The 11161-nt window shown below is 50.2% G+C and overlaps 1 protein-coding gene across 5 annotated transcripts in view; it reads left to right on the top strand.

The window, feature by feature from the left end:
* The first annotated feature begins 2897 nt into the window (after window positions 1-2897).
* ADARB1 (adenosine deaminase RNA specific B1) overlaps window positions 2898-11161 on the top strand; it is a 76104-nt gene continuing 67840 nt past the window's right edge. For 4 of the 5 annotated variants that reach the window (XM_067000051.1, XM_067000055.1, XM_067000054.1 and 1 more), the window contains exon 1: window positions 2898-3041. The gene's annotated coding sequence lies outside the window, so the exon portion shown is untranslated. Of the gene's footprint in view, window positions 3042-5865; window positions 6997-11161 lie in introns of those variants that run through there. The other variant, XM_013171739.3, reaches the window with a different exon arrangement.

Below are 11161 nucleotides of genomic sequence, written 5' to 3'. Positions count from 1 at the left end.
TGGGCACACTTCACCCTGAGACAGGGCACATTGCCAGTGACCCAGGTGTTGCAGTAAGGCTGTTGGCAGCTTTGCTTTCCCATTCCTTATGTGAGTGCTTGCCCAGCTTGTCAGGTAGGTGGGCAACGCACAGAACAACCAGCTTGCACAGGGCTGAAAAGACTTACAAAACCAGAGTTCAAAGGCATACAGTATAATCACATTCTGTCTATACGTTCCCTCCTTTTCGATCCTAACTGCTTTAATGAACGGTTTCTTTTTCTGTTGGCTGGCAAGCTGTTGTGGGTTTATGTGGCAAGGTTTTGGTAGCAGGGGGCCATAGGGGTGGCTTCTGTGAGAAGAATCTAGAAGCTGCCCCATGTTAGATAAGGGCCCGGCTGATGGCCAGAGCTGAGCCAGTAAGCGATACTATCTGTGCCTCTGTGAGAGCCTGTTTAAGAAAGGGAGAAAAACTTCTGGGCAACAGCAGCTGGGAGAGTGAGAGAAGTGAGAACCAGCCTTGCAGGTGCCAAGGTCAGTGAAGAAAGAGGGAAGGAGGTGCTCCAGACACCGGAGCAGAAGTCCCCTGCGGCCTGTGGTGAGGACCATGGTGGAGCAGGCTGTCCCCCTGCAGCCCATGGGTCCCACACGGAGCAGATCTCCACGCTGCAGCCCGTGGAGGAGACCCCGGTGGAGCAGGTGGACCTGCACTGATGGAGGCTGCAGCCTGTGGAGGACCCCTGCCAGAGCAGGCCCCGGGCCGGAGCTGCAGCCCGTGGAGAGGAGCCCACGCAGGAGCAGGGGGTCTGGGGGGAGCTGCCGCCTGTGGGGGACCCGGGTTGGAGCTGAGTGCTCCTGATGGATGGACCCTGTGGTACGGACCCATATCTGGAGCAGTTTTGAAGAGCTGCTGCCTGTGGGAAGCCCCCGCAGGATCAGTTCGGGAAGGACGGCATCCTGTGGGAGGGACCCCACGTGGAGCAGGGGCAGAGAGTGACTGAGAAGGAGCGGCGGAGAAGAAGCGCTGTAGACTGACCACAACCCCCATTCCCCGGTCCCCTGCGCTGCTCGAGGGGACGAGGTGGAAGAAGGTGGATGGGGGGAAGGTGTTTTTGGTTTCGTTCCTTTTTTTCTCACTTCTCTAGCTTGTTAGTAATAGGCAATAAATCTTACTATCTCCCTACTCTGATTCTCTTTTACCTGTCATGATAATTGTTGAGCGATCTCCCCATCTTTATCTCAACCTTTGAGCCCTTTGCATCCTATTTTCTCCCCCTTTCCCTTTGAGGAGGGGGAGTGAGAGAGCGGCCGTGGTGGAACTCAGCTGCCCACCCGAGTAAAACCACCACACAAGCTGTGTGGTGGTCTTCCAGGAGGGCCCTTGGGTAAGGTTCCACCCTCACTTCACAGCATTTTGGTTTCAGGCACTGGCTATTGCGTTTCTAGTTATTCCTCTCTTCTCAGAGTCTGTGGCTCCTGGGTTTTACTTGTGTCTTGACAGGAACAGCAGCCTGGGTCTTTGAGCTCTACATTCAGATTTGCGTTGGGTGAGGAAAACTATTTCCTGTGGTTAGCACAGCGTCTGTGGTGGCTGTGTTTCACAAGGATGGCTCTGCTTTGGAGAGCAGGCAGTCTGTGGAAAGCTCTCCAGCTGCCCTCTCCCCTTGGTATGTCCGGTACTTTCCGTGGTTTTGGTCTGCTCTGACCCCTTTCAGAGAGTCCTGGTGCTGGTGCACATGATAGACACGTGTCCCACTGCTCCCCTGGCGGAACCGTCTTCTGAATACATTTCCAGCAGATATGCTGCATTTCACTGTATCTACACTTAACATGTGGCTCTTTCCACCAGAAATACTGGCGTGCAGAATAGCTATTACCTTTTTACTGTGACAAGGACAGCTTTGCCTCCTGGATGTCCTAGAAGTGCATGTACACAGTGCTGCAGTGCTGCTCCTTCCTTCCTCCAGTCTGCCAGCTCTCACTTTGCTTCTGGGCAGCTTCTGGGCACGGAGCTGATGCTTTTGCAGATGGGTTCACCTCCACCCTGAGCTCTGCCTGAACACACGCAGCCGGGGCTGGGGCTGTCTGCTGTCCTCCCCAGCATGTGCAGGATTACGGCTCCATCACCTGGCTTTGCAGAGGCAGCCTGGCCTGCAGAGGGGTGCTGTGCTGGGCAGTGTCGGTGATCTCCAGGCTCTGAAACCACGCTCTGGGCATAAAGGCTGCAGCTGATAGTGCTTAATGTGGCGACTTAGATGAAAAAATATTACCTCAGAGCAAATTAAGTAAGCTGATGGCTTATTGAATAGCTTTTTGTGTTCGTTTAGTAATCTCAAAGGGACAGAAAGCTGGGAAATTAAGATTTCTGGTTGACCAGTCAACGTCTGTGGTTAAATGTGCTGGGAATGAGATGATGGGGCTTGATGAAGTGCTACGACAGACAGGAGGAAAGGAGCAACGCCAGATTTCAGGGCTGAGAAGCTGCAAAAGCCGGGAGGAGCAAGGGCAAAGCAGGCAGGAGAACCGCTCTGCCTCGTCCTGCTGCGTCCTGCCGCCCTGCAGGCCGGGCTTGTCGTCAGACCTGCAGACACAGAGAGCAAAGCACAAGCTGCTGCTCAGGAACCTGTTCCCCAGAGCAAATGAGCGCTTCCCTTCTCAGCCTGCTGCAGCAGGCAGACCGCGCAGGAGCCTGCTTTTGCCACAGTTAATTATTAACAATTCCAAATCCCGCTCCAAGCTCTCTTCCCAGCACGGGGCCCGGCGCAGGGCTGCTCCCCCACCCTCGGGCTCCGTTCCCCGCGTGCGAGGGGCTCGCCGCCCGCCAGGCCTCCGGGCCCCGGCCCCGCCACGGGGCGGCGGCGCTGCCCTGGGCCCCGCCCCGCGGGCCGGGCGCGGCCTGCACGTCGGCGGGGGCGCGCACTGCCGGTTGCTCCGGCCGCGCGCAGGCGCGCACGGAGCCGGCGGCGGCGCAGCGGGAGCCGCCGCTCGGTTGGGGCGGGCTGCGGATGGCGGAGCGGCGGCGGCGGCGGAGGGGCGCGGGCAGCGGCGCGGCGCCGGGGGAGGTGAGGCGCGGCCAGGCCAGGCGAGGCGAGGCGAGGCTCGGGAGCGGCGGCGGCAGCGCCCCGCGGGACCTGTCCAGGTCCTGACGCGGCGGCAGGTGCCGGTGGCGGAGGGCCCAGCCGCCGGGCACCTGTGGAGCGGGCGGCGGGGCGGCGAAGCCATTTTGAGGGGGCGGCGGGGCCCCGGGGGCGGCCGGAGGGTGCCCGGAGGGGAGGCGAGCGCGGCCCGGGCCGGGCGTTGCGGCTGCCGCCCGCCGCTGCGGGGTGCCCGGGCTCGCCGTGCTCCCCCCCCCCCGTCCCCGCCGAGCGCTGGTGCTGCCCGCGGCGCCCCCCGCCATTTTTTGTGTAATCTCCGGTAGGTTCTCCCGGGCAGCCCAAAAACCTCGGTGGTGCCTCCGTGCTGCGCTGCATCGGGTGCAGTGCTCCGGCACCGAGCCCGCTGTCAGGTCCCGGGGCTCTGAAGGCGGTGCTGCTGTCCAAGTGCTTTTGCCGCTGCTCGTAGCGTGTTTATTCCTTGAGGATCTTTTCGGTGGAAAATTAAAACTTCCTGGTTTTGTGGCGTAAACAAGGTCGTGGTCTTGGTTTTTTGGCACGCACAAGCTGTGACAAGCTTGTTGGGTTTGTGTGGACGTGCCTCTCGCTCTGTGGGTTACCTGCCCCTGCTGCTCACCGAGCCACGCAAGCCGAGTGCCAGCACTGCTCCGTGAACCGTTACGCTCGAGTGTGGCAGCAGGCCAGCCTACGGAGCCCTGAAGATGTTTAGAATAATTAATGATGGAATACCCTTTTAAAAATAATTGTTTGGGTTTATCTAGCACTCAATTGTAGTGATATCTATCTCTAAAAATAGGCAGGCCTCCTGTGTAATGAGGCTCGTAGTATAAACAGCCACGTCTTGAATGACTGTTGTTACTTTTAGGATGTCTAAGAGATGTTTTCGGAGGGTTTGCCAAATCCTCTGTCTGTTTAGCTTTTTTTCTGCAGTGAATAATGTGGTCTTGGCCCCTACTGCGTGTAGTCTTGCAGTGACCGGAGGAAAAGCTTAGTAGTGGCTCTAGCTCCCTGCAAAGAAGGGCTCTCAAAGTTTCTTGTCAGCAGCTAGATGCTCGCCGAGGCTTCTCTACATGGCTCCTGTGCTGAAACACCATCTCCTCTGCTGCGGGGAGAGCAGCCCGTCCGTGCCAGCTCTCGGTGGCTGGTTTGTTCTCCAGCAAGTGACTTGAATGGTCACTCCTGCACTTGGTCATGTCAGGCAGCCTGCTTTTTCAGCAGGGGGAGGATGTGATTTATGAAGACTTGCTTTCTGAGAAGGTAGCATAGAGGACGTTGTGCTTGGTGTTTGAAGAGAGGTGTGTTTCTTAGCTTTGCTCACACTGCGTTCACTAGCTCACAAGCACAACATGAGCAAAGCTATAAAACATCTCCCAAGCCATTCTCATATTTGTCCCGGCTTATTCAGAATCATCTGCTCTAGTGAAAGTTCAGTGCCCTTCTGTGTGCTGTATTTTGTTTGTGAATAGAAGTACATTGCCACAGCTTCTAATGGTGGGTGTCTCTTGCTGTGAGCACGCAAGTCTTCTGGAGTGTGTTTACCTTGTTCATTAGAAGTAAGTGGGACTTCTTTTTTCCCTCTTTTAAAAGCCAACTTGTATTTTGAGTGAGTAAAACCATTTAGGTGGCTGGGTTATTAGCTCATACTCGACATCATCACAGTGTGATCCCAGCTCTGGGACTGGAACTGGTTTTGGTGCTCCTGCTTTTGGGCAAACTCATCTCTGCACTTGGCATACCTGCACTGGTGCCCTGGGTTGTTTGCAGTAATCTGGTCAGAGATCCTGCCTAGGAATGAAGGGTTCCTGTTAAGTAAGGTGACAGCAAACATTTGTGTTGGAGAGCTCTCTAAGAAACTTGCACTGATGTTTTTGGGATTTGATCTGTGACTTGTGGAAGTTTTGGGGATGGCAGTGGTAGGAATGCCCCCAGTGAGAAACAATTTACCGGCTGAGCCAGCGGGTTGGTGTGTCTCTGTGCTGTGGTGATTTGAGGTGTGACTGAAACAGGCTGTCTGCGGGTGCTGACTGGGGGTGTTGCTTGTCAGCTTGGTGCCCCTTGCACTGGAAGTCAGTTCAGTGGGTGCAGGACTCTTGACATGTGAGGTGAGAATTCTTGCTGGAACATCTAAGGATGTGGTCTGGTAAGCATAGTGCTTCCTGCTTCTGCAGCTTCTGAAACCGGTAAATGCTTGGCACCTTTAAAACTCAGGCCATCCAGCTGCCAAGCTATGGATTTCAGTTTAAGTTTAAGTACCAAAGATTAAAACTGTGGTTTTAGACTGTATTTATTAGTAGAGGCTGTTATTTATGTACCTTGGTTTTAAAGGAAATACCTTTATAAGTGTTGCATGACAAGAAACATAATGCTTGGGAAATTGATTATGTAAGCAAATGAAAATATATTTTCTAGCAAGCTTCTTTCCTGTTTGCATACAATGTGGCTATTTTTGCTCTTTCCTACTGTTTAACTGCAGAGTACGTTTTTTTCCATCCTTTTAATGAATGTTTTTGCATGGTAGGTCTGAGAAATACTGGTTTTTGTGATTTGATTCCTTGAAGAGGTTGCCAGCAGGTCTTGGAGTCTTGTGGGAATCAGCTGTGAGTGTCAGGGTCTGTGGCTGAGCAGCAGCACATCAGTATGTTTAAAAAAAAAAAAAAAGGACAAAACAGAAGAACCAACAAACAACAGAGGTTGTTTCAGGTAAGTGATGTTACATGGCTTTGGGAACTGAGCTTGGCCGAGAGGGACGCCCCGGGCAGCAGCTGCCTGAAGGGTGTCTGGCTGCAGAGGGAATTGGGGTCTTTTTGCTTTCCCCGCCGTGGCTCAGCTGCAGCCTTGGTCGGCTGTGGTGTGCAGAGGGAGCTCTGGCTGGCGGCACAAGAGGAGAGGTTACCTTGAGCTGCCGCGGTGCAGCCTTTGTCGGCGGCTGCGGGGGCGAGCCAGGGCCAGCTGCCAGCGCCGTGACTCAGTGGCTCGGTGCTGTCCCCTCGGCCGGCGAGCTGCAGGAAGAGGCTGACCGCTGGGACGTCCCCGGGTGGTCTGCGGGCCGGGGGGAGCTGCGGAGGTCGGTGGTGTTGCCTTCTGCGGTGGTGCTGCAAGTGTCATCACCGAGATTTCTCGTGTGTGATACAGAGCACCTGTGAAAGTGTGGAAGCCACAAGCTTCTTTCCTTTGTACCTGATGGCTTGGTGGTATGGCTTTGTATTTCTGTGGCTTTTGTCTTTTTTTTTGTTTTTTTCTTAATTTTGTGTATTTTTTTTATGTGCACGGAGAGGAGTGGCAATAGGTTTTCATTAATTGGTTTCTTTAATTTCTTCCCTGATGTGGCAGGGTTAGGTCTCTTTGTGCTTCTGTCTCTTATACTGAGGATGCTGCCTATGCTTTTAAAACAGGATTGCCTCTGTGAACAAATGTTTTTCCCTCTGCCACCCCTATATGTTTCTTGGCTTTATTTCCCATTGCATAAGCATCATGCTGCCAGTGTCCTGAATGAAATTGGTCAACAACATTGAGAAGCCAATCAAATTTGACAAGAGGGTAAAGATGTCAAAGGCAAGCGCCAAGACTTTCTGCGAGGACAAGCAGCCGAGTGGAGGAAGTTCTCAGATTATCACTCCAGCTAGAGGAAAAGGTGTTGGCTGGCTGGAAATATATTATTTAGACATCAGAGGATCTTGGTGGTAGAAAGACAAACAGGAAAGCAAGTTTCACAAGTCATTCCAGGAGGAGCTGAGTTTCCTTGTTTTCTTTCATGAGGGCAGGGGCCAGCAGTGTCACGTTGCCTTAGGTGAAGAGGGAACAAAAGCCAGCTCTGGGCACCATCCCTTCCCTTTCAGCACATCCTTACCCTTGGGGCTGAAGTGGGAGCTGACTGGAGCAAGCCTGCTCATGACTGAGAAATGAGGTAAGATCTGAAATGTCACAGTAAAGGCTTACTGCAGTTCTCCAGGAAAGTGCCCTCGTGTAGGTGCCATGTAACCCTGTGGGTCAGGGTTTTTCTGTGTAAAGTGCTTTTGGCAAAAGGCAAGTCCGTTCTGGGGATTGAAGAGCATTGCCTCTTTCCTGTTTTCGCCAGCACAGATTTAGGATATTTGTACTGATGGTCTTTTCCTGTCTGTTTTCTGAGGCTTTTTTCTGTTGAGGCATACTGGAACACAAAAATTAACCTTTGGATTTTATTTCTCTTTTGAAGAGATTCTAACAGAATGGAGCTCTCAGACCTGTGTTTTGGGCCTTGTGGGGAACGTTCTGAATATCTGAAGTATTTTTATTTTGAGAAAGTGGGGGAGGATCTTTAATTTAAAGGAAAATAGAAAGCTTCCTCGTTTGGTGATGAGCTTGAATTCAAAGCTGAGTGTCAGGGTGTACTGTCTAACTGATTTCCTTGCTGTCTGTTGCTTTTGTTATTAATGCCTTAAGTTGTATAAACAGTTTAGTGAGAGGGCCATTGGTAATGCCAGGCTTCAGGACTATACCAATGCCAACTTGTATTTGTTTCAAAGTCTGCATATACCGGGTCTCTTAATTTCCCAGTGGCTCTCCCTACTCATGTCTGCTGTTAACATTGCCATATCAACTCTGGGAAGAGGTTAACTGTTTAAAATTTGATCAAAAAGAAAACACGCAAGTATGGAAAACATCAGTTTATTTTGTTTCTCAGTTGTAGCACATGAAAATGGAGTTTTTACACAGGGCTTGTGAGACAACCTCAGCTAGAAGTTGAGGCTTCTGCTTGATCTGTTTGAGTTTCAGAGACAGTATCTGCCTTTCGTTCAGAAGGACTTCCACAGAAACTGTTTAGTGTGTCTAAAACGAGGTTGATTTTTATTTAGGTTGATTTATTCAGCTTTTCATCTTTATTAGCAAATGAGTCTTTAAGTTTGAACTTCCATGGCCTTTTACTAGCTTAATTATAGTGTAATATTTGGGCACAGCCTGCTGGGGAACTATTAGAAGGGAAAAAATATCTCTGACTTCTTTGGTGGAGATTGTGTTAAACAAAAAAATGTTTACTAAGTCCATTCTGAATCAAAATGATTTTTTCTTTTTCAGCTCAAATATTGAGCACGGTTGCTGAGTACTTAATAATAAAAAAAAGTCTTTATGTGAATCCCAGTGAGAGCATAGTAGGATCTTTAATTCAAAGGCAGGAGCAGCCCTGTTTTTTCTCAATAACATATTGCACAAGTGTGGATGGCCCTGGTAGAGGAATCCAGCTGGGGACAGTGTAAACGTCAAGGTATGGACTGTAACTCGGGAGATATTGCTGAGGAGTAGGAGAGTGAAGGAAGATGGCTCCGCAGATTTGCCCTGTAACTGCAGCGGCTGCCGAGGGGAGAATGTGGCCCTTGACAATGGGCTGGAGGGAGCCTGCGCCTGGCCCACCCTGGATGCTATTATGAGGATGGGAAGGAAAAATACATACTGATGGAAAACAGGCTAAGATAACACATTTCAATGCTGCTTTTGTTCTTAAACTTGCCATATTTTCCGTGTTTAAAGATAGAGGACCAGTACTGCTGTATTTAAGTAACTGAAAAATGAGAGGTATGAGCATGCACTGTTGGATGTTAGGTGGCCGAACTGTGCTCTGTCTGTGAGAAACTTGTAATAAAGCTAGCTTGTTGGGGGAGCCTGACTTATTACCCTCCTTTGCTGCCCAGGTTATAAAGCTTGCTCCTGACACATGTAGTTCACACTGGGAGACAGAAGAAGGAGGAGAACTTCTGTTTTGTCAAGTATTTGTCCTGTTTCTCCCCCACCCACTTTTTTTTCTTTAAATCCTGTTAGCTTTTGGTCAACTTTGCAGTGTACATGTTTGTGTGAGAAACAGCATCTTTTTTTTTTTTTTCCCCTCATACAAATTAGGACAAATTTATATTATACACAAATTTGTATTATACACAAAGAATAGCTTTTGTAACTTAAGCATCAGAGCTGGTTGAATGTCCCCCTTTGGACACTGATCCAGGGAGGTGTTCAGCCCCTTGGTACTAATTGCCTGCACAAAATCTGGGTGCTCTGTGGCAGGTGTGGAGCCACAAGGGAGGCCATGTGTTTGCCCTGAATTAAGGTCATCTTCCACAATAAACCAGAGAGTCACATTTTCCGGATCGGCTATAATGCATTCCCATTTTTTTCCTCACTAAAGTTTTCAGAGGAGCCGTGTGGCACTACACTTCCATTTTCCCAGCAGAATTCGCTTTGATGTCTGCTCTCAAGTTGCAGCCTCTCTCTTGGTTAGAAGCACTCTTACAACCAGTGAAGTCATCACTCAAGTGCTGAAAGCAGATGTGCTTTCCTGGGATTTAATATGTATCATACAGACATTCCTGGAGTAGTATTTTTACAGATGCTTTTTATCTTCTGCCACTTACCGATGCCAAGCAGTGCTCTGTAGTTTGATGTAGTGTGATACTGTGTTTTGATAACAAAGAGGAGCTGGAAATTAATGCTTAACTAGAAACAGGGATTCTGGCAGTAGTGTTTTGGATGTGCACATTAGCATTTTAACTGCAATCAGGAGTCTGCCGTCTGTGACAACCCCTGGTTGTCTCTGCCTGTTGTGCTTTGGTCCTCACGGAGGAGCAGTGTGTGTGGACTCCCTTTAGGTGCCAGCAAGCACGAGGACGAGCTCTGGGTACACGTCTGCCACCTGCAAGTTTGCGATTGGATTGTGCCACCATTGCTAGTTCAGCCTTTGATTAACCAGAAGCTAAACTGGGACCACTTGCTGAGTTAGCAGCTCTGAAGAGTGTGAAGCCAGAAAGTACAGCTGACGTGAGCGAAAGCGTGGGGGTCTAGTTTGAGGGCTAGTGTGAGCTTTTGACAAAGTACAGTCAAAGGGTCAAAGTCTCACAGGCTAAAGAGCTTTCAAGAAAGTGTAGAAAATCCTCTCTTAACCCTGCAGCCTGCCCTCCAAGTATTCAGTGCTTGGATTAGTGGCAGTGCGAGCGCTGAAGTCTCCCTCTGTCGTTGCGTGAGGACCGACAAGTCCTTCCAGCGCTGTGAAGTCAAGGTCTGTCTGTGTGAAGTTGGCATTTCCCCCATGTTCGAGTCTCTTTGCAAAAATCTGGGAAGTTTCATGAAACCTAGCTATATGTTTGTCCGCAGTGATAAAAAGTTGGAAATACCTCCCGGAATGTACCGCAGTGTCTGTGCACAGGGAGCGATGGCCTGCAAGCCTCTGGGTAGGTTGTCCTGTTATGCCAAAGTTGATTTCCATAGACTTCAGTGCTGATGGATGTGAGTACTACTGTCGCTGTGTCTGTTTTTCTGGTGCGGCCTGATTTCTCTTCTCTTATCCCCTGGAAACTATTATTAGTAAGTGAGGTTTTTTGCTTTTTTTTTTTTTTGAATTGAGTGAGTGCATAATCAGTATTTCATTCACTGTCCTTACATATGCTTAAATATAGTATTAACGTAATCTTCTTACATGCTTTTCCTCCCGCTTCTCCGGAGTTGGTAAAGCAACCAAGTTCACCGTTAATAAGATGTGTGAATGAACTTGCCTGGAAGCAGAATGATTCCCTTTGGGCTTTGGGCTGGTGCTCTCCGTGGTGCCACTGGGCCGGGCAGGGGCTGGCGGGGTCTCACCTTCTGCCGTGCTGCGTGTGGCTGCCTGGGAGAGCCTTCCGAGGGGAGCAGCAGCCAGCTTGCCTCGCGCACAGGCTGCTTGTTAATCCTGGTGTGCTGAGGGTGCACCGGGTGGTCTCTGTGTTCAGGTAGCACACCCTGCACTCTGGGAGCTTTAGTCCACAAGATGTCTAAAATAAATTTTGAGCATTAGTCCATGGTGACGTTTCCTGGAGCCTGAGAGTGCGTTCTCGTTAAAAAAAAAAAAAGTCTGGTGTTCATGCAGCTCCATATGTTTTTCTCAGCCCCTCTTCTCCTATCATTGTATTTCAGGGCAGGATGGCTAGCTCTTTAGTAGTCCAGATAATATTCAGCATTTCTAGACAGTATTTCCAGCTCTGCTGCTCCTTTTCCCTTTCCATTGACCTCCTTGTTTCTGTTGGCAGAGCTGCCTGCTTTTTGTGTAGGGTTCAATCTGTTTTAACAGTCAGCAG

This window comes from Anser cygnoides, chromosome 6 (genome assembly GCF_040182565.1).
Source record: "Anser cygnoides isolate HZ-2024a breed goose chromosome 6, Taihu_goose_T2T_genome, whole genome shotgun sequence".
Lineage (NCBI taxonomy): Eukaryota > Metazoa > Chordata > Aves > Anseriformes > Anatidae > Anser > Anser cygnoides.
Note: the sequence above shows the minus strand (reverse complement) of the source record. Positions and strands in the feature narration are given on the sequence as shown.